Source organism: Artemia franciscana, chromosome 17 (assembly GCF_032884065.1).
Source record: "Artemia franciscana chromosome 17, ASM3288406v1, whole genome shotgun sequence".
In the NCBI taxonomy this organism is placed as follows: domain Eukaryota; kingdom Metazoa; phylum Arthropoda; class Branchiopoda; order Anostraca; family Artemiidae; genus Artemia; species Artemia franciscana.
In genome coordinates, this window is record NC_088879.1 from 23,529,313 (window position 1) to 23,550,033 (window position 20,721).

General features: G+C 35.9%; 1 long non-coding RNA gene across 1 annotated transcript in view; it reads left to right on the plus strand.

The window, feature by feature from the left end:
* The first annotated feature begins 15,570 nt into the window (after window positions 1-15,570).
* LOC136037618 (uncharacterized) overlaps window positions 15,571-20,721 on the plus strand; it is a 34,928-nt gene continuing 29,777 nt past the window's right edge. Inside the window, exon 1 of the long non-coding RNA XR_010619988.1 lies at window positions 15,571-15,759. This is a non-coding gene — a long non-coding RNA (uncharacterized LOC136037618). The remainder of the gene's footprint in view (window positions 15,760-20,721) is intronic.

A 20,721-nucleotide genomic window follows, 5' to 3' on the forward strand; every position in this document is an offset into this window, starting at 1 on the left:
GTAAGGAGAGATTATATTTAGACTTACGAATAGATGTTTAACAAATATCAATCACAAATATCATATGGGTAAATGTGCAGTTTAAAACATAATTTAGCTAGAATAAAAGTGACTATTAATTGAGGCTTTGCCTTTTCTCATAGGGTCCAGAATTGGAGGTACCAAAAAGGTAATGCAGTCCAAAGTTGCCAAAAGTTTAAAAGCATGTCTAAGAAACCTGTTAGGTTTGAAACCTTGGTAAAATTCTAGTTTAGCATTGTATTTGAATACTGATTTTAGCATTGATGAAAACTTCTTACTTATAATTTTTGTCAATATGGACAAGATTTTATACCTAACATAGCAGCAAGTTGAACAGATGACATGATTTTTTTTTCTATGCTTTCGAAACATAATAATCAATTGAGATTAAAAAGCCCTCTGGTGGTTCCATATAGTCCAATGATTATCTAAAATACTTAAAGAATGTCTCTAATAAAAATGTCTCTAATAATCAGGATGTCTAATAATCATTTTTACTCCAAATATTCTACATATCTCAATATCACATTTTGATAAATTATGCACTTGGTTGCCTGTAGAGAACAACTACAAGCTGAAAAGATGACCAAGTTAATGTAGGAGCTAATAAGCATAACAGTACATATCAAACACAGAAATATTTGGTGCTAATGAAGAACTAATCTTCCTCGGAAGAAAACATAGGGTGAGTGTAAATTTCAGTAACATCAGGAAACGCTATAAATGGAAACGATATAAATTTTAAAAATCCAAAAATACTTTATTATATTTCACAGAAAAGACCTTTATTTAACTTTACCCCAGTCCTCTTTAATGAGCAAATATACAGCCCAAGTTATGTATTTCTGTGACATCATTCTGTTTCTCTATTTTGTCAATGTTGCTTCAACCTTAAAAAAACCTAAATACTTACATATATTGTTGCATAAGTGATTCACATTACTTTAACCCTAAAAATCTACTTATGTCCAAAAATATAGCAAAACACAAACTATTCAGTCAATAATTTGAAAATAAATATATTTGGCTAATTAACTATAATCTCATTTAAGGGAAAGAAGAATATATATGGGTTAGGTAAAGTGAAGTTCTTTAAAGAATGATATGAGCGAGTGCATTAGGATTTTTAAGCTTTATAGTGTTTATTTCTGACAAAGAGTAATTCTGTACATTCACCAAATACAAAACAAAATGAGTAGATTTTCAACTTGTCCCTGTGTTAAATATACAGTCTTATTTAAGGATAACCAATATCTGGTGATAAAAGTTTAGATTACCCGACCTTTGCACCTAATCCCGACGATTAACATAAGCAAAACTAGGTAGGTAATGAGAAATAAGACAAATAAAAATAATTTCGATCAGGAGTTCTATCAGATCCCCCCAGTCTAGAATTATCCCTGGAATGTTCGTCCCAGGAAATTCACCACGCCTCCCCCCCCGTAGAAAAATTGTCCCCATGAAAACTCAACTCAAGCACAAAATCCCCTCCCACACAAAAAAAAAATATCTTATACCTTTCCAATAACAAATACAAGGCGAAAGAAATGGATAATTTTTTATAACTTAGACCTATCCCCAGGAACTGGAGGGGGGAGGACCATTTCATCTCCAAATCCATAGTTTTAGGGCTTTCAACCTACTCAGCAAAATGATTATCTCAAAGTTTTGATGGGATAATTTTTGGGGGGAGGGAGAATAGTTGCTATGTAATATGTTGGTCATTAAAAAAGGGTACTAAAACTTACAATTTCAATTCAAATGAGCCCTCCTTCTATGTTCTAAGGAAATTGGTTGTATACAATCACCCATGGGGAAAAAACAACAACAAATAAACATCAAACCATGATCTTTTTTCTGACCTAAATGCAAAATTCGAATTTTTTGGAGATAAAAGTTTGAAGATAAGAGCTTGAAGTAGGGATCTATAATACATTGAATCTGTTTAAGAGATTTTCATTGCTTTTCCTGAGACCATAATAATCTCAATCACTTGACTTTTTAACTTAAGCACTTAATTTTTAATTTTAATTTTTAACAAGCACTTAAGTTTGATTTTTTAACAAGCACTTGGAATTTTCAACTCGGAATGTTACAATATTGAAAAAACAATATTGTATTAACATCTTAAATGATGAATACAGAGGTTTCAAACTCTATCTATTAGGAATTTCAGAAACTCATATCCTTTGGGTAAGAAACATGAAATTATTTGGCATATATATATATATATATAATTTATGTATTTGGGAAGGAAGTATGGGGTATACTTGCAGGGTATAGGACTCATGGTTAATAAGGAAGCTACTAAGTCTTTGGAGGTAGGGAAGGTATTGACAATAGGGTAAGTGGCTCATTTTATGACTCGAAATCAAAGGAAAATTAGTGTAGTAAGCTGACCAATTAAGTCAGAAATTGATTTTAATTAAACCAATACAACGGAGTGCAACAACGGAAATTATAAGAGGTTATAAAGAGGTTTGGAAATAATGGGTTTCAGATCATAAGCTATAAAATGGACCACCAAACAAGAGCTGACGGAATTGCTATGGAGATACGGGATTTTGTAATACCCGCTTTCTTGTTTTAAACAGGGGGTGCGGTCAGAGCGTATATATATATGCCTGTTTTATGATAACGTGGTCATAATCTTTAAACTATTTTAAATACTTCTGGATTTTGAAGTGTTTTGGGATTGTAAGTCCTATATGATTTAATTATCATTTTATGATTATCTCTATAACCAAAGTCAAGTCTTACATCGTTGTCTGCCATGAAATTCAATAAAAGTAATATTATACCAAACATCTCTACAACATTAGTTGAGCTTCTCAACTATACCAGTAGGACACCATTATAATTAGTAAGAACAAAATGCTACTCTAGATTTGAATCATTCTTAGGATCGTACCCATATCCCTTCCACGGGCATGGTTGACAACCCATTATAGTATTACCACAAAACCTACTCTACAACATTAGTTATAGTAGTATATGTCCCTGTAGAACCAGCTATTGGTGATAGCAGTGATCCAGATGAATTTACTTTCAGAACAAGAAAAAGGTTAGGGTCCCATTTAAAAATAGGACATTTTTATTAAGCAATTTTTATGCCCAGATCGGCAGAACAAGGAATAGATGATATCTTAGCCTAGATACATTTGGTATGCGAAATTCAGCATCAATGGTTACAGATAGCTCAAATTTTGTATGCAAACAATCTAGTTATAACCAATACAGCATTTCGTCATAAAATGACCAATAAATTAAAAACGTGTTCACATGATGGTGAGACAGCTAACCTTGTTGATAGTATTTTTGTAAACCTAAGACTGGCAGGATCATCATAAGATGCAGGGTAAATATGAGTGCTATTATTGATCTTAAAATTCAATATCATCATCTAGTAGAGACTAAAAATAATAGTAGCCTAATGAAATATAGTAATACTCAGATTGATGATTGCCCTAAACTGAACATGAAGCCACTATTGACTTCACTATTTGAATATGGATTGTGAAACTTTGTATTTTAGGCCATATTATGGAGGTCCTATAAAGCTTTTTTGGTGTATCTTAAGTTAGGCCCCTATTAAACAAATTTTGTCAAGAAATAACCAACAGTAAAGTCTTCTAGTTTCTTGCATGATAACTATCATTTATTTCTGACTATTATCCTAGCTTAAATATATTCGTTGCTGGACACCTACTAAGTGGAGAAGAGTCTGGTAAAAATAAGTGGTGTCAACTTCAAGTGTATTCATTGGACCAGGCTGCCTAGTCGGTCACTCAAACAGGTGTCTATGCATATAATACCGAAATTTGTTGCTTTTTGGAATGCTTGTTTTGTTAATGTACAGTGACAGTGATAATATAAAATTAAGAAAAGCAATATGAGCAAGATTTATATACCTCTGAGAACTTATAATTTTTTGATTGATGTACATTTTTGAAATGATTTATTCATACTAGATGTTCATTTACAAGTTTTTGACCTATCCTGGGATCCCTGTTCCAAAAGTGAGATTGGATTTTTCAAAGCTGGGGGCTTAATCCTCCTCTCTGTTTAGTGAGCACAAATCAATAATTGAAGCTTCGATCATTTCTATCTTATATTCAATGAGTATAAAAGGGTAATTTCCTTTATTTATTTGTCTTGTTTTGTCCTATAAGAATTTTTTTTGTCCAGCAGAATAAATGTTGATCTTCTTAAGTTCAAATTCCACAAAAAGAAAGTTTAAATTTCACAAACAGAAAGCTTAAATTTCTAGATTAAAGTAAAAGTTCTGAGAAATACTGGTTTTATATTTTTTTCCCTCTTAGGCTATGTTGCAAAAAATTCGTAAGCTAAGTGATCTCATTAAAAGTAATTAACTGCTTCAATTCCTAAAGACGACAAAAATTCATTGAACCTGAAACAGACCACTGAAAGAAAAACCCTATTAAAAAAAAATCTTACCCACAGAAAAATTTATCAGAGTTATCTTTGATCCAGATGTTTATGGTTTAATCATATTAGTTAATGATAAAGAAATGCGAAGATGTATTATTTTCTAATCACCTGTTTCTCATACCAGTAGAAGTTCAATATAGTTTTCCTCTCTTTTGTTATTTATTCAGAGCAAGTCTTGTCACCTACAGCCTTCGCGACCAGTACCCTCTTATTTTAGTTACATTTTCTTTCCCTCCCAAGGTAAGTACCCAAAAAACCCAAATCTCGCGAGAAGGAGAAAGCGTTGCTAAGTAATTTGTTCGCATCAATTATTATAAATACGAGCATAAGGGGGAAAAAGTGGAATGAGAGCTGACGAATTATTAGCGCAATTGCATACAAGGTAGATTTATTGGAAAGAAAAAACTATTCTTAACAAAACATAACGAATTCACATTTTATGTATGACAAAACAAAAATTGAAAGTCAATAACATAAATCATTTGAGAAACGGCAAACGACCGAAAACCAAATAATAGGGGAAGATAAATCCAAAAAAGAAATAAAAATAAAAGAGGAAACAAAAGAAAAAATTTAAACGGAAAAAAGTGAAAAACGTTTAAATTAAGTAAAAATCAATTGCTTAAAAAAGCATTAAAAATCAAATCAAATAAGAATCCTGAATCATAAATGGCGAAAACTTCAGACATTACTCCAATGCAATTCTGTAGGATTATCTCAAGCCAATAAAAGGGTCGTTTAGCACAATGAATTAAGAACAGCAATCAAAACTGTATTTTTCAGGGTCTTAACAGCTGAAATTCAGATAATCTAAGCAAAAATCAAAAAAAGAGCGATAAACTGCTTGCTTACAAATACATTCTAAGATTACACTTGATAGCCTTCACTTTTTTCGTTCATACCCTTTTTATGGCACTTGGTATTGACCAAGTGACATATAGCAATCGCAAATTCTGTCGGTCCCGGTTTTGCCACTTTAGACACTTTTAGGAAAGCTAGGACGATGAAATTTGGCAGGCGTATCAGGGACCGGACCAGATTAAATTTGAAATAATCGTTTTCCAGATATGACCATCTGGGGGTGGGGGAGTGGGGGGCCCGTTGATTCGGAAAAAATTGGAAAATTGAAGTATTTTTAACTTACGAACGGTTGATCAGATCTTAATGAAATTTGATGTTTGGAAGGACATCGTGTCTCAAAGCTGTTATTTTAAATCCCGACCGAAACTGGTGACATTGAGGGGGGGAACCTAAAAACTTGGAAAACACTTAAGAGTGGAGGGATCGGGATGAAACTCGGTCGGAAAAATAAACAGAAGTCCTAGATACATGATTGACATAACCGGAACGGATCCACTCTCTTTGGGGTAGTTGGGGGGGGGGGCAATTCTGAAAAAATAGAAAAAATGAGGGTTTTTTAACTTAGGAACGGGTGATCGGATCTCAATGAAATTTGATATTTAGATGGATATCGTGTCTCAGAGCTCTCATTTCAAATTCTGGCCAGATCTGGCGACATTGGGGGGAAGGTGGGAGGGAGAAACCTAAAATCTTAGAAAACACTTAGAGTGGAGGGATCGGGATGAAACTTGATGGAAAAAATAAGCGCAAGTCCTAGATACATGATTGACATAACCGGAACGGATCCGCTCTCTTTGGGGTAGCTGGGGCGGGGGTTAATTCTGAAAAATTAGAAAAAACTAGATCTACGTTGCATGTGCAACGTGAGGTGTGGCGGCAACCTTTGCTCGGCTTCGCCGAGTAAAGTGTTGCGAGAGCAACACTTTGGTTTTGTTTCCTCGCTGCAACTAAACGCTGAAGTTGTTAATCTGTAAGGATGCTAAAATACATACTAGGTACACCAACTCGCAAAAGTTGCAAACACCTCATTGCTAAAGATGATTGTAGCCTTACAGCCGGTTATTACTTACAAGTCCCCTACATGTCTTACCACTGGAACCAAATTGGTCTTACCATCAAATACAACGGAAACTAAAAATAGGTACACCAACTAGTAAGAGTTGCGAGCCCCTCATTGCCGAGGATGATTATGAGCTAACAGCCGACTGTTGCTTACAACTCCCCTATATGTCTCACAATTGGTATCGGCCTATTTTTGGTTTCAGTGTGTACCTTACTACTGAAGTTGTCAACCCCTTTAAACTTTCAAACTGGTATATCTCATGAAGGAATTTTTGTACAAAAAAATGGATGGATATACTTTGATCAGCTCATCAAAAGCTATCGACTGCCGTCGAAAAAATCTATCTGTCTTAGTTCAAAAGTTGACTTTTTTGCCGTAGGCCAACTTTCTAACGTCATCACTTAGAAAGGAGCGAAGGATAAACTCTAATTTCTTTAGCAATGAGAGAACTTTTAAAGTTTAAGAGGCACATCTGACACCATTTCTCTACCGCAATCCCAAGTGCGAAAAACCGAATGATAAACTCAGCCGAAATCACGGCAGCACTTTCGGACTTGTGGGAAAATGCCGCTTTTTTGCTTCTCTAAATTTTTCTATTTATCACTCAAAGAAGATATATTGGCTGTGGGGCAGGGTAACTGTCGCATATATTTAACACTTATAGATTTTAGTCCATCTTCAATTTGAAACTGGTGCCTGCCTGCTTGCCTGCTAGAACGGAGCTTTCCATTCGAAAGCAGAAACATGGTTTGATGAAACGAAAGCTTGGCTGCATAACTTCAGACAGTCCTCTCTGACATAGGCTATACAACTCCTCTTCACTTCACACACAATAGGCTCTGGCTCAAGGACAAGCAAAAACCATCCTTTTTGGCCCCAGGCAAGAGTTCTACGAACCTTTCCAAAATGTAAAGTCATATTCATCAATCCGGCCTAAGGTCCACACTTTCCGTAAAAACCGCAGAGGTTAGACCCTTACCACTTTCTAGGAATAAGCTGAAATCGGGATGCTAGGAACAAAAAAAAAACACGACAAAACCAAAGTGTTGCTCTCGCAACACAATGAGGTACTTTTAACTTACGAACGGGTGATTGGATCTCAATGAAATTTAACACTTAGAAGGATATCGTGTCTCCAACCTCTTATTTCAAATCCCGACCGGATCTGGTGACATGGGGGGGAGTTTTGGGTGGGGGTACCTAAAATCATGGAAAACGCTTAGATTGGAGGGATCGGGATGAACCTTGGTGGGAAAAATAAGCAGAAGTCCTAGATACGTGATTTACATAATTGGAACGGATCCGTTCTATTGGGCGGGGGGGTAATTATGAAAAATTAGAAAAAATGACGCATTTTTAACTTACGTAGGAGTGATCGGATCTTCATGAAACTTCATATTTAGAAGGACCTCGTAACTCAGATCTCGTAATTTAAATTTCAACCGGATCCAGCGTCATTGGGGGGGAGAGACCAGAAATCTTAGAAAATACTTAAAGCGGAGCGACCAGGATGAAACTGGATGGGAAGAATAAAAACCTGTCTAAGATACGTGACTGACATAACCGGACTGGATCTGCTCTCTTTGGTGGATTTGGGAGGGGGATAATTTTGAAATTTGAGGTATTTGTAACTTGTGAAAGCGTGACCAGATCTTAATGAAAAATGATATTTAGAAGGATCTTGTGCTTTAAAGCTCTAATTTTAAATTCCGACCAGATCCTGTGATATTGGGGGGAATTGGAGGGGGAAACCATAATTCTTGGAAAACGTGAAAATTAGGGTATTTTTATCTTACGAATAGGTGATCGGTCTTAATGAAATTTGATATTCAGAAGGAATTCATAACTCAGAGCTCTTATTTCAAATCCCGACCAGATATTTTGACTTTGGGGGGAGTTGGAGGGGGAAATCTTGGAAAACACTTGTAGTGGAGGAATCGGGATGAAGCTTTGTGGATAGAATAGGCAAATGTCCTTGATACGTGATTGACTTAACCATACTGGATTCACTCTCTTTGGGGGAGTCTGGGGGGAGGGGTTCAGTGATTAGGCGAGTTTGGTGCTACTGGACGTACTAGGAGGATGAAAATTGGTAGGCGTGTCAGGGAGCTGCACAAATTGACTTGATAAAGTCGTTTTCCCAGATTCGACCATCTGGGGAGCTAAAGGGAGAGGAAAAATTAGGTATTTATAACTTACGAGTCGGTGATCGGATCTTAATGAATTTTGATATTTAGAAGGACATCGTGACTCAAGAGCTCTTATTTTAAATCCTGACCGGCGTTAGGCCTCTGATTTTCCGTTTAAATCAATCTATTGATTCTTAGAATTTTGTTAGAGCTCATACCATATGAGCTCTTGGCTCTTCTTGCCTCGTCACAAGTGCCATATGAGCTCTTAGCTCTTGTTTATTTTCCAATGATCTACTGCTTGTATACTTCGTAGGTCTAGTTTTTCTTTAATTTTTTTTTCACAGAAGATCTATTTCCTTCCCGAAAGCTTTGATTTTTTGTTTTCGTATTCTGACTGAAATATCATCCTCACTGTTTTGTTGTTTTGCTTTTTTTTTTTTTTTTTTTTTTACAAATTCATCACCAGTTAAGGCTTAACTGGTCTCCCTATATTAAAAAAATTCAAATATGCAGGGATATAAATATTTTACTTTCTAACGGCACTTTCTTTGAGCGAAAGATCTTGAAAAGAAATCCCTGACCCCCTCCCTCGAGGGAGCTGTTGGTATTTCAGAGATCTGACAACAAATCAAGCAAGTGAAAATACGGCCAGGGATACCATTCCATGAACACTCGCCTCAAAAGAAGTCTTTAAAGAAAAAGACATTCCAGTGTGCAGGGACCTGAATGTCGATTTTTGAATAAGAGTCTTTGTGAAAAATTATACAGAACCCCCAACGCCCTTACAACATACCTGTGTTTCCTAGGGGGTAAACATATAACAGGTTAGTACCCATGCAGGAGCCAATAGTTGCTTTAGCCTTTCATGATTCGCCTTAAATGGTACTAATATCCTTGTTATGCGCAAACTCTGAATGAGATAAAGAAAGAAAAAGCTGAAAACAGAGTGGAGAGAAAGACAAAAGAAATGTTCATATATTTAAACAAACTCTTGAAAAAGTTTTAGAGCCTTTGCCAAGGTCCAGAATTTTGAAGCCATATATTCTGACCTTATTCTTATCATTAAAAGTTTCTTTAGTTATTCCTATTGTGTTCGCTGTCTTATTTAGAATATTACACCAGTTTTTGAGCATTTTATTGGTTCAATTTTTGAATAGAAAGGCAATTTGGTCTAATAAATAATTCAATTATTGAAAAAGAATGGAAGAAGACGGACATAAAGAAGATTAGAAATTATTCTGACTTCCACTTCAGAGAAGAACGCGGAATCGCTCAGATAATAATTTAAGGTAAAGAGGGAGGAGCTGAGTAGATTTTTTCACTTTATAAAAGATAATGGTACACTTACTTTGCATAAACCAGTTTGTGGCAACCGGAACTCTAAAAAATAGAATTTTGATACGAATAGCTACATCAAAAGAATCGAATACTAATGCTGATTTTAAATATTTAAGTTTCATGAAGTTTAGTCTTACTCATCAAAAGTTACGAGCCTAAGAAAACTTGCTTTATTTTAAAAAATAGGAGAAAACATCCCTAAAAGTCATAAAATCTTAACGAAAATCACACCATCAGATTCAGCGTATCAGAGAGCCCTATCGTAAAAGTTTCAAGGTCTATCTACAAAAATATGGAATTTTGTATTTTTTGCCAGAAGGCAGATCACGGATGCGTGTTTATTTTATTTTTTTTTTTTTTGTTGTTGTTGTTTTTTCCCAGGGGTGATCGTATCGACTCAATGGTCCTAGAATGCTGCAAGAGGGCTCATTCTAACGGAAATGAAAAGTTCTGGTGCCCTTTTTAAGTGATCCAAAAATTGAAGGGCACCTAGGCCCCCTCCCACGCTAATTACTTTCCCAAAGTCAACGGATCGAAATTCTGAGATAACCATTTTATTCAGCGTAGTCAAAAAACTTTATAACTATGTCTTTGGGGACGATTTACACCCCTACAGTCCCCATGGGAGGGGCTGCAAGTTACAAACTTTGACCAGTGCCTACATACAGTAATGGTTATTTGGAAATGTAAAGACGTTTTAAGGGGGATTTTAAGGTCGGTGGGGGGGGGGGGTTTAACAAGAGGTGGATATGTTGGGAGAACTTTCCATCGAAGAATTTGTCATGGGGGAATAAAATTTCCATGAAGGGAGCGCAGGATTTTCTTGCATTATTTAAACAAAATTCAATCGATCAAAACAATGAGAAAGCCATTTAGCCAAAAAAATGAATCAGCAAATTTCGTTTTAATTATTCATCTGTGGAGAGCCAAAATCAAAACATGCATTGATTCACAAACGTTCAGAAACTGAATTAAAAAAAAATAGTTTTTATAACGGAGTGAGGAGCGACATTGAAGCTTAAAACGAACAGAAATTACTCCGTATATGAAAGGGGGTGCTCCCTCAAAAACGGCCCGCTCTTTACGCTAAAGTTTTTTACTGTTTGAAAAAGTGCAGTTAAGAGAAAGAGTCAAACTTTAGCGTAAAGAGCGGGGAGTTGATGAGGAAGCAGCCCCTTTCATATACGATGTAATTTCTGTTCATTTTATATGAAATTTATATATTTAAAATCAGTATAAAAATAAAATTCTTTTGATATTGCCGTCGGAATCAAAATTTTATTTTTTAGAGTTTTGGTAACTATTGAGAACGAAGCTTTAATCGTCGTATTCCATCCATCAGTATTAGCTCATTTCTTTCATAATAATTTTATTGCTATCCATTATTCCATCGAAAACCAGGTATAGAAGTTTTCATATATCTAGATCATTTTCCCTGTAAGACTATATCTATATCTATCCCTGTAAGACTGTAAGACTATGTCGGATATCTAGATAAGCGGACAATGTCAATAGTCATTGTTATCCGGCCACTGTAAGGTCATTATTTAGTTTTAAGATTCTTTGCGCTAAAGTTTTTTACTGTTTCAAAAAGAAGAGTTGAGAGAAAGAATTAAACTTTAGCATAAAGAGTGGGGCGTTAATGAGGAAGCAGCCGCTTTCATATACGAAGTAATTTCTGTTCGTTTGAGTTTCAATGTTGCTCCTTACTTTCAGTTAGAAAATTTGTTTTTTTATTTATTTCAAATATAAAATCAAAAGAAAAAAAATGACCTTCGATGAGATAAATGAAGATAAGAAAAGCCCAGATTTGGAATTGCATAGGCACAAGAAAAGAGAAGAATAAAATATTTGATATTCAAAAACGGCAGCATGTCAGTACTTTTCCCTGACAGTCGGTCCGTCTCTAAGTTATTATGTGACCGGCTCTAGAAAACGCTTTTTCACAAGGGACTCAGGCGTCAAATGCTATCATTAATTTCATTTTAACTTGGCATAGGTATTTTTGAGACCCCATAGCAGAAGACTTCCACCATTTGAGTGGATCGATCAGTTTTTCTCTTTTTTTTTTTTTAAACTTTTCCACGAATTTTGTACATTATACAAAAATTAGGTATTCTTTTCTTTGGCCACACGGCCATTCTATGACGAACAAACAAGTTTTAAAATGGGGATACATTCATTTATTAAGACAATGAAATAAAAGAAGAAAAAACAGATACTAAATACAGATATTTGGATCACATAACCAGCGATCGTTATCAGTAGAATTACTAAAATGATATTACTAGATATGTTACTTTGTGAATGACCCGAATAAAGTTATTTATTTGGTTGTGCATAAATACGATAGTTTCAATTCTGTTATTTTAGTAATTCTACTGATGACGGTCGATATGTAATCGAAATATTTGGAATTGTGTACCTGTTTGTTCTTTTTTCACTGTCTAAATAAATGGATATATCCCCATTTTAAAATTTATTTTTTTGTTGAACCCAAAATGAGAAAAAAAGAAACAAATTATCTATCAAACAGTTCGTGGTAACGAACTGTAGTAAGGAGCGACCCGGCTCAATATTAACTGAAACGCTAAAAAAAGGAATTTTTGATATCAATAACTACATCAAAAGAATTTCATTTTGATTCTGACTTTAAATATATAAGTTTAATCAAGTTTAGTCTTACCCATCAAAAGTTACGAGCCTGAGAAAATTTGCATTATTTTAGAAAATGGGGGGAAACACTCTCCCCAAAAGTCATAAAATCTCAACGAAAATCACACCATTAGATTCAGCAAATCAGAGAACCTTAGTGTAAAAGTTTCAAGCTCCCATCTACAAAAATGTAGAATTTTGTATTTTTTGCCACAAGGCAGATCACGGATGGGTGTTTATTTGTTTTGTTTTTTGCTTTTTTTCTTGGAAGATCGTATCGACCCAGTGGTCATAGAATCATGCGATAGGGCTCATTCTAACCGAAATGAATAGTTCTAGTGCCTTTTTAAGTGACTAAAAAAATTGGAGGGCACTTTGGCACCCTCCCACGTTAATTATTTTCCAAAGTCACCATATCAAAATTCTGAGACAGCCATTTTATTCACCGTAGTCAAAAACCACATAACTATGTCTTTGGGGACGACCTACTCCCCCACAGTCCCCATTGGAGGGGCCACAAGTTAGAAACTTAGACCAGTGCTTACATATAGTAATGGTTATTTGGAAGTGTACAAATATTTTCAGGGAGATTTTTAGGCTGGGGGGCGTTGAGTTTAGGGAACTTTCTTTGGAGGAATTTTTCATGGGGGAAGAAAATTTTCGTGAAGGGACCGCAGGATTTTCTAGCTTTGTTTAAAAAAAAACAATGAAAAAATAAATATGACAAAGTGTTTTCAACTGAAAGTAAGGAGAAAAATTAAAACTTAAAACGAACGGAAATTATTACGCATATGATTGGCTCATCTCCTCCTAATACCTCGCTCTTTACGCTAAAGTATTTTTAGTAATTTCAACTATTTATTCTACGGCTTTTGTGATTCAAGGGTCATTCTTAAGAAATTGGGACAAAATTTAAGCTTTTGTGTAGTTGCCTTTTGTTCTAGTTGCCTTTTGAAGCATCAAAAAATGGAGGGTAGCTAGGCCTCCTCCACCACTTCTTTTTTTTCTCAAAATCTTCCGATTAAAACTATGAGAAAGCCATTTAGCCAAAAAAATGCAAAAAAAACTTGTTTTTTTATTTTATTTCTGAATGTTTTTGAATTAATGCATTTATTTTGGCTCACCGCACATGAGTAAATAAAATAAAATTTGCATATTACTTTTTTTTGGCTAAATGGTTTTCTCATAGTTTCGATCGGTTGATTGTGATAAGAAAAGCGTGGGGGAGGAGACCTAGTCTCCGCCCAATTTGGTTTACTTAAAAATACAACTAGATTTATTTATTTTTTTCACAGACTTTAAACATACTTTCCTTACGAATTGACTTATGTAACCAACTTCTGTATTTCTGTATTTTCATTACGTATATGAGATGGTTCGTCCCCTCGTCGATACCTCGCTATTTACGCCAAAGCTTTATTTTTGTCCACAATCTTTAGGGATGACCCCTAAATAAAAAAGGCCGCAGAATAAATAGTTGAAATTCTTATAAATACTTTAGCGTAAAGAGCAAGATATTGAGGAGGAGACGCAATATTTTATGTTTGTCTTAAGTTTTAATGCTACTCATTACTTCCATTTGACATTTTTTTTTATTTATTCTTTCATTGTTTTTTTAAATAATGCTAGAAAATCCTGCGCTCCCTTCATGGAAATTCTCTTCTCTAATGATAAATTCCTCCATGGAAAGATCCTACCAGGTTGACCTCTCCCCAAACCCACCCCAACGCGAAAAAGTCCCCCTGAAAACGTCGGTGCGCTTCATAATAACCATTACTATATGTAGGCAATGGTCAAATTTTGTAACTTGCAGCCCCTCCCCCGGGGACTGCGGGAGATTGAATCGTCTCCAAAGACGTCTCCAATCGTCTCCAAAAAATTCAAAATTCCACATTTTTGTAGATAGGAACTTGAAACTTCTACAGTAGGGTTCTCTGATGCGCTGAATCTGATTGGTGTGATTTTCGTTAAGATTCTACGACTTTTAGGGGGTGTTGCTTCCTATTTTCTAAAATAAGGCAAATTTTCTCAGGCCCATAACTTTTGGTGGGTAAGATTAAACTTGATGAAAATTATATATTTAAAATCAACATAAAAATACAATTCTTTTGATGTAACTCTTGGTATCAAAAATCCGTCTTTTAGGGTTTTGGTTTTAGTTCGTTACCACGACCTGTTTGATAGTAGTTGTAGCAGTAATAATAATATTATGAGCAGTAGTAGCTGTAGGAGTAAAAGAAGTAGTGTTTTGATACGCTGTCATGGAAAAACTGGGATAGGATAGTAGCAATACTACTTGGCATTATTCATAGCCCCGTGAAATTTGTTGGCAGATTTGACAATTTTTGGAATCCTGCTAGTGCCAGCCTTAGAACTTTTTCCATACATGGATGCAAATTCGATTAGTTCAGTATCCCCCCACAATAAGCCTAAGTTTTAGTTCCGAGTATCCGTGTTTTTTTGTTTTTTTTCAAAATTTAGGAAATATATTTACGTATCTTCAAAACTTTATAAATTGGGATTGAGCAAAGTTGTGAAGCTGTAAACAATTTTGTTGTAGCCTACTTCATTCAAGCAGAAGATCTTTCTTGCAAGGTTTCATTTTATAACACATGTTTTTAAAGGTCTTCAAAGGTCAGGGCCCTCTAGAGGGAGAATGTGTGGAGGTAGGTACTTCAAAATACCTTCCCGGAATATACTTTAGACCTATCCCTGAAAGTTTCATTTTCCTAACTTAACCTCTTTCTGAGGTAGCCAAAAGTCAATAAACTAGAATTTTACCATTTATATGAATTATTCAATATTTTTCCAAATTAAGTCACTCTAACATCTCCAACATGCACTTCAACTGCTCAAATTAAACTGACTATAATGTAGTTGCACTCTTCTTAAGGTGTAAGCAAAATTTAAACAAAATGATGACCATAAACTTAAAACTTATAACAGGGTGACATGAAATGATCTCTCGTTTGTTCAAGCTGAGGTATGCCTCAATAGATTACACACCGGAAGTGCGACTGCAAAACTTGTCATATATCAAATTTCGTAATTTAAAATGGGGCAAAGATTGGGAAAAAAGACAGGAAAAAGGTTTGTAAGTCAGGATATGTAACCATTGTTTACATATAGTATTTCGTTTTAGGAACTATAAAGACACTTTTTGAGGAGCGATGAGAATTTTCTACTACGGGGATTTTCTACTGGGATAATTTTCCGCGGGAAGGGAAGTTCCCAGCGGTAAGCTTTCCAAGAGAAATTTTGCACTGGGGGAATCTGCTAAAATTTTTATGCTCTTTTGGTCAACTTTCTCTCTGCCGACTCTGTTTTACATTTGAAAATACTAGGGGGGATTGTCGAGGGGAAATATCTGTCGGGTAGGAATTGTCTAGAGTATCTTTCCATTGGTGGGAGATTTTATGTCGGAGAAATTCTCCATGGGGGAGTTTTCCACATGATGAGTTCTTCAGAGGATATTTTCTGCGGGAGAAAAGTTTTTTACTGTTTTAAAAAGAAGAGTTGAGAGAAAGAGTCAAACTTTAGCATAAGGAGTGGGGCGTTAATGAGGAAGCAGCCCCTTTCATATACGAAGTTATTTCTGTTCGTTTTAAGTTTTAATGTCGCTCCTTACTTTCAGTTAAAAAAAACTTGTTGTTTTTATTTCTTTCAAATATAAAATCAAAAGAAAAAAGATCACCTTCGATGACATCCATGAAAATAAGAAAAGCCCAGATTTGGAATTGCATAGGCACAGGAAAAGAGAAAAATAAAATATTTGTTATTCAAAAACGGCAGCATGTCAGTACTTTTCCCTGAGAGTCGGTCCGTCTTTCAGTTAGGATGTAACCGGCTCTAGAAAACTTTTTCAGGCATCGGGTGCTGTCATGAATTTCATTTTAACTTACTTACTTACTTACTTAATGCTCCTGCCGAAATGCTTCCGGCGTCGAGAGTGATGCTACATGGTACGTCCATTTGGACTGGTCTCTTGCAAGTATGTGGACATCCTCCTGAATATTTGCCATGACTAAGAAGGCGCCTGCCATCTGGTTGGGGGATGACCTCTTGGGGTCCCCCAAAGATCCCACCGTGCAGCACGGGATCAAAGTCAAAAATCGTTCGTGCGGGAGTGTTGGGGTGCATGCGAAGGAGATGTCCGTACCAGCGTAGTGTTCGTTGGGTGAGTTGGACTGAGTAGGGCGTTTGAGCAGTTAACGCCAGGAGGTTCTCGTTGCTAACAAAATCGTGCCAGCGTAGTCCTTCAATGCGGCGAAGATGTTTTGTTTGGGCTATATTTACGGTGCTAAGCACAGACTGAGTGGCCGGCCAAGTTTCGGCTCCGTAAAGAATCACGGATCCCACCAAAGTATTACGGCTGATAAAAGGTTTCCTCCAAAGGGCACTTAGTCTCCCCACTACTGCTGAGGCTTTGGCAATTCGGTGCATTAGACCTTTAAGGATTGATCCGTCATTTGAGAGGATAGAGCCAAGGTATGTAAATTCCTCAACAATCTCAGCTGGTTTGTCACCGACCATTAGGACTGGCGGGGGACGCGGTGAGTTACAGGATTCAACAAACATCACTTTTGTCTTCTGCCAATTAATCGACAGCCCTATCTTTAAGGCTTCATCAGCAAGGATTTGTAGGGCTTCTGTGAGCTTCGACGGTGAATCGGAGACAAGAGCAAGGTCATCGGCATAGTCAGCGTCTGAAAGTACTCTATCACCGTAATGCAACCCAAACTGGAGGCGGTTTATGGTCCGAGTCATAATGTAGTCGATGACACAATTAAATAGTTCTGGGGCAGCAGCATAACCCTGACGGACTCCAGTATTGATTTTAAAAGATGAGCTGCGTCTGCCATTGACTTGCACGCAGCTCTCAGTCCCTTCATGGTGCCGCTCGACAAGAGTTCAGTACTTCTCAGGTAGTCCCGACTGCTGGTCGACAGAATCGAAAGCAGCCTTGAAATCCGCAAAGGCAACATATGCTTTTTGTTGAAATTATCGAGTCTTTTCTATCAGCTGCCGCATTGTGAACATTTGCTCCACAGTGGACCTTACTGGCATGAAGCCAGCCTGTTGGATTCTTCGTTGGCTTCTGAAGAAAATGGTACAGCGGTCCAGGAGGGTCATAACGAAGAGCTACCCGGGCAAAGAGAGGAGTAACCAAGTTTTAACCTGGCATAGGCATTTTTGAGACCCCATAGCAGAAGACTTCCACCATTTGAGTGGATCAGTTTTTCTCATTTTTTTTTTAAACTTTTCCACGAAATAAGTTTTTAAAAGAAGTAAAGTATTACATTAAACAAAAATTAGGTATGCTTTCCTTTGGCCACACTGCCGTTCTATGACGAACAAACAAGTTTTTGAATGGGGATAAATTCATTTATTATGACAATGAAAAAAAAGAAGAAAAAACAGATACTAAATACAGATATTTGGATCAAATACACAGCGATCGTTATCAGTAGAATTCCTAAAATGATATTACTAGATATTTTACTTTGTGAATGACCCGAAAAGTTATTTATTTGATTGTGCATAAATACGCTACTTTCAATTCTGTTATTTTAGTAATTCTACTGATGACGGTCGATATGTGATCGAAATATTTGGAATTGTGTATCTGTTTGTTTTTTTTTTTTTTTTTTTTTCACTGTCTAAATAAATGGATTTATCCCCATTTGAAAATTTATTTTTTCATTAAACCCAAAATGAGAAAAAAAGAAACAAATTGTCTATCAAACAGTTCGTGGTAACGAACTGTGGTAAGGAGCAACCCGGCTCAACATTAACCGAAACTCTAAAAAATGGAATTTTGATATCAGTAACTACATCAAAAGAATCTCATTTTAATTCTGATTTTAAATATATAAATTTAATCAAGTTTAGTCTTACCCATCAAAAGCTACGGGCCTGAGAAAATTTGCATTATTTTAGAAAATAGGAGGAAACAACCCCCAAAAGTCATAGAATCTCAGCGAAAATCACACCATTAGATTCAGCGTATCAGAGAACCCTATTGTAGAAGTTTCAAGCTCTTATCTACAAAAATGTGGAATTTTGTATTTTTTCCATAAGGCAGATCACGGATGCGTGTTTGTTTTTCTTCTTTCTTTTTTTCCATGGGTGATCGTATCGACCCAGTCGTCCTAGAATCATGCAAGATGGCTTATTCTAACGGAAATGAAAAGTTCTAATGCCCTTTTAAGTGACTAAAAAATTGGAGGGCACCTAGGCCCCCTCCCACGCTAATTATTTTCCCAAAGTCACCATATCAAAATTCTGAGATAGCCATTTCATTCAACGTAGTCAAAAACCTCATAACTATGTCTTTGGGGACGACTTACTCCCCCACAGTCCCCGAGGGAGGGGCCACAAGTTACAAACTTTGACCAGTGCTTACATATAGGAAGTGTACAGACATTTTCAGGGGCACTTTTAGGCTGGGGGGGGGCGTTGAGTTTGGGGATCTTTCTTTGGAGGAATTTGTCATAGGGGAAGAAAATTTTCATGAAGGGAACGCAGGATTTTCTAGCATTGTTTCAAAAAAAATAAATATGACAAAGTGTTTTCAACTGAAAGTAAGGAGAAAAATTTAAACTTAAAACGAACGGAAATTATTACGCATATGATTGGCTCACCTCCTCCTACTACCTCGCTTTTTACGGTAAAGTATTTTTAGTTATTTCAACTATTTATTCTATGGCTTTTGTGATTAAGGGGTCATTCTTATGAAACTGAGACAAAATTTAAGCTTTTGTGTAAAGAGCGAGGTACTGACGAGGGAGGAACCCCATCATATACGTAATAAAAACATGAGAATACAGAAGTTCGTTACGTAAGCAAATTTGTAAGTTACGTATATCTTTTACTAATAAAAACAATCGTAAAAATTTATAAGTTCTAGTTGCCTTTTTAAGTAACCAAAAGATCGGAGGGCAACTAGGCCTCCTCCCCCGCTTCTTTTTTATCAAAATCAATCGATCAAAACTATGAGAAAGCCATTTAGCCAAAAAAAATAAATAATCAAATTCCGTTTTAATTATTCATCTGCGGAGAGCCAAAATCAAAACATAAATTGATTCAAAAACGTTCAAAAATTAAATTAAAAAAACCAGTTTTTTTAACGGAAAGTAAGGAGCGACATTGAAACTAAAAACGAACAGAAATTACTTCGTATATGAAAGGGGCTGCTTCCTCATCGACGGCCCGCTCTTCACGCCAAAGTTTTTCACTGTTTTAAAAAGTAGAGCTAAGAGAAAGATTCAAAATTTAGCGTAAGGAGAGGGGCGTTGATGAGGAAGCAGCCCCTTTCATACACGAAGTAATTTCTGTTCGTTTTAAGTAAGGTCCTTACTTTCCGTTAAATAATAAACTTGTTTTTTTTATTTAATCAAGATTAAAACCACCACAAATCGCCATCAATGAATAAGTGAGACCCAACACGAACGGAAAATACAGCAAATAACCCAGTCAAACTTAAAACGTTCAGAAACTAGTGGGAGAGGGCTCACAACCCTTGTACCTTCTCAAGGCCAGACCATAACTGAAGTAATTAGCGACCCGGCTCAATAGTAACCAAAACCCTAAAAAACGGATTTTTGATACCAAGAGTTACATCAAAAGAATTGTATTTTTATGTTGATTTTAAATATATAATTTTCATCAAGTTTAATCTTACCCACCAAAAGTTACGGGCCTGAGAAAATTTGCCTTATTTTTGAAAATAGGAAGCAACACCCCCTAAAAGTCGTAGAATCTTAACGAAAATCACACCAATCAGATTCAGCGCATCAGAGAACCCTACTGTAGAAGTTTCAAGTTCCTATCTACAAAAATGTGGAATTTTGAATTTTTTGACAGGAGACAGATTACGGATGCGTGTTTATTTGTTTTTTTAGTTTTTTCATTTTTAATCGTATCGACCTAGTGGTCCTAGAATGTCTCGACAGGGCTCATTCTAACGGAAATTAAAAGTTCTAGTTCACTTTTTAAATGACCGCAAAAATCGAAGGTTACCTAGCCCCCTCCCACGTTCATTTTTTCCCAAAGTCACTGAAAAAATTTTGAGATAGCCATCTTGTTGAGCATAGTTAAAAAACTTAATAACTATGTCTTTGGGGATGACTTAATGCCTCACAGTCCTAAGGGAGGGACTGCAAGTTACAAACTTTCACCATTGTTTACATAAAGTAA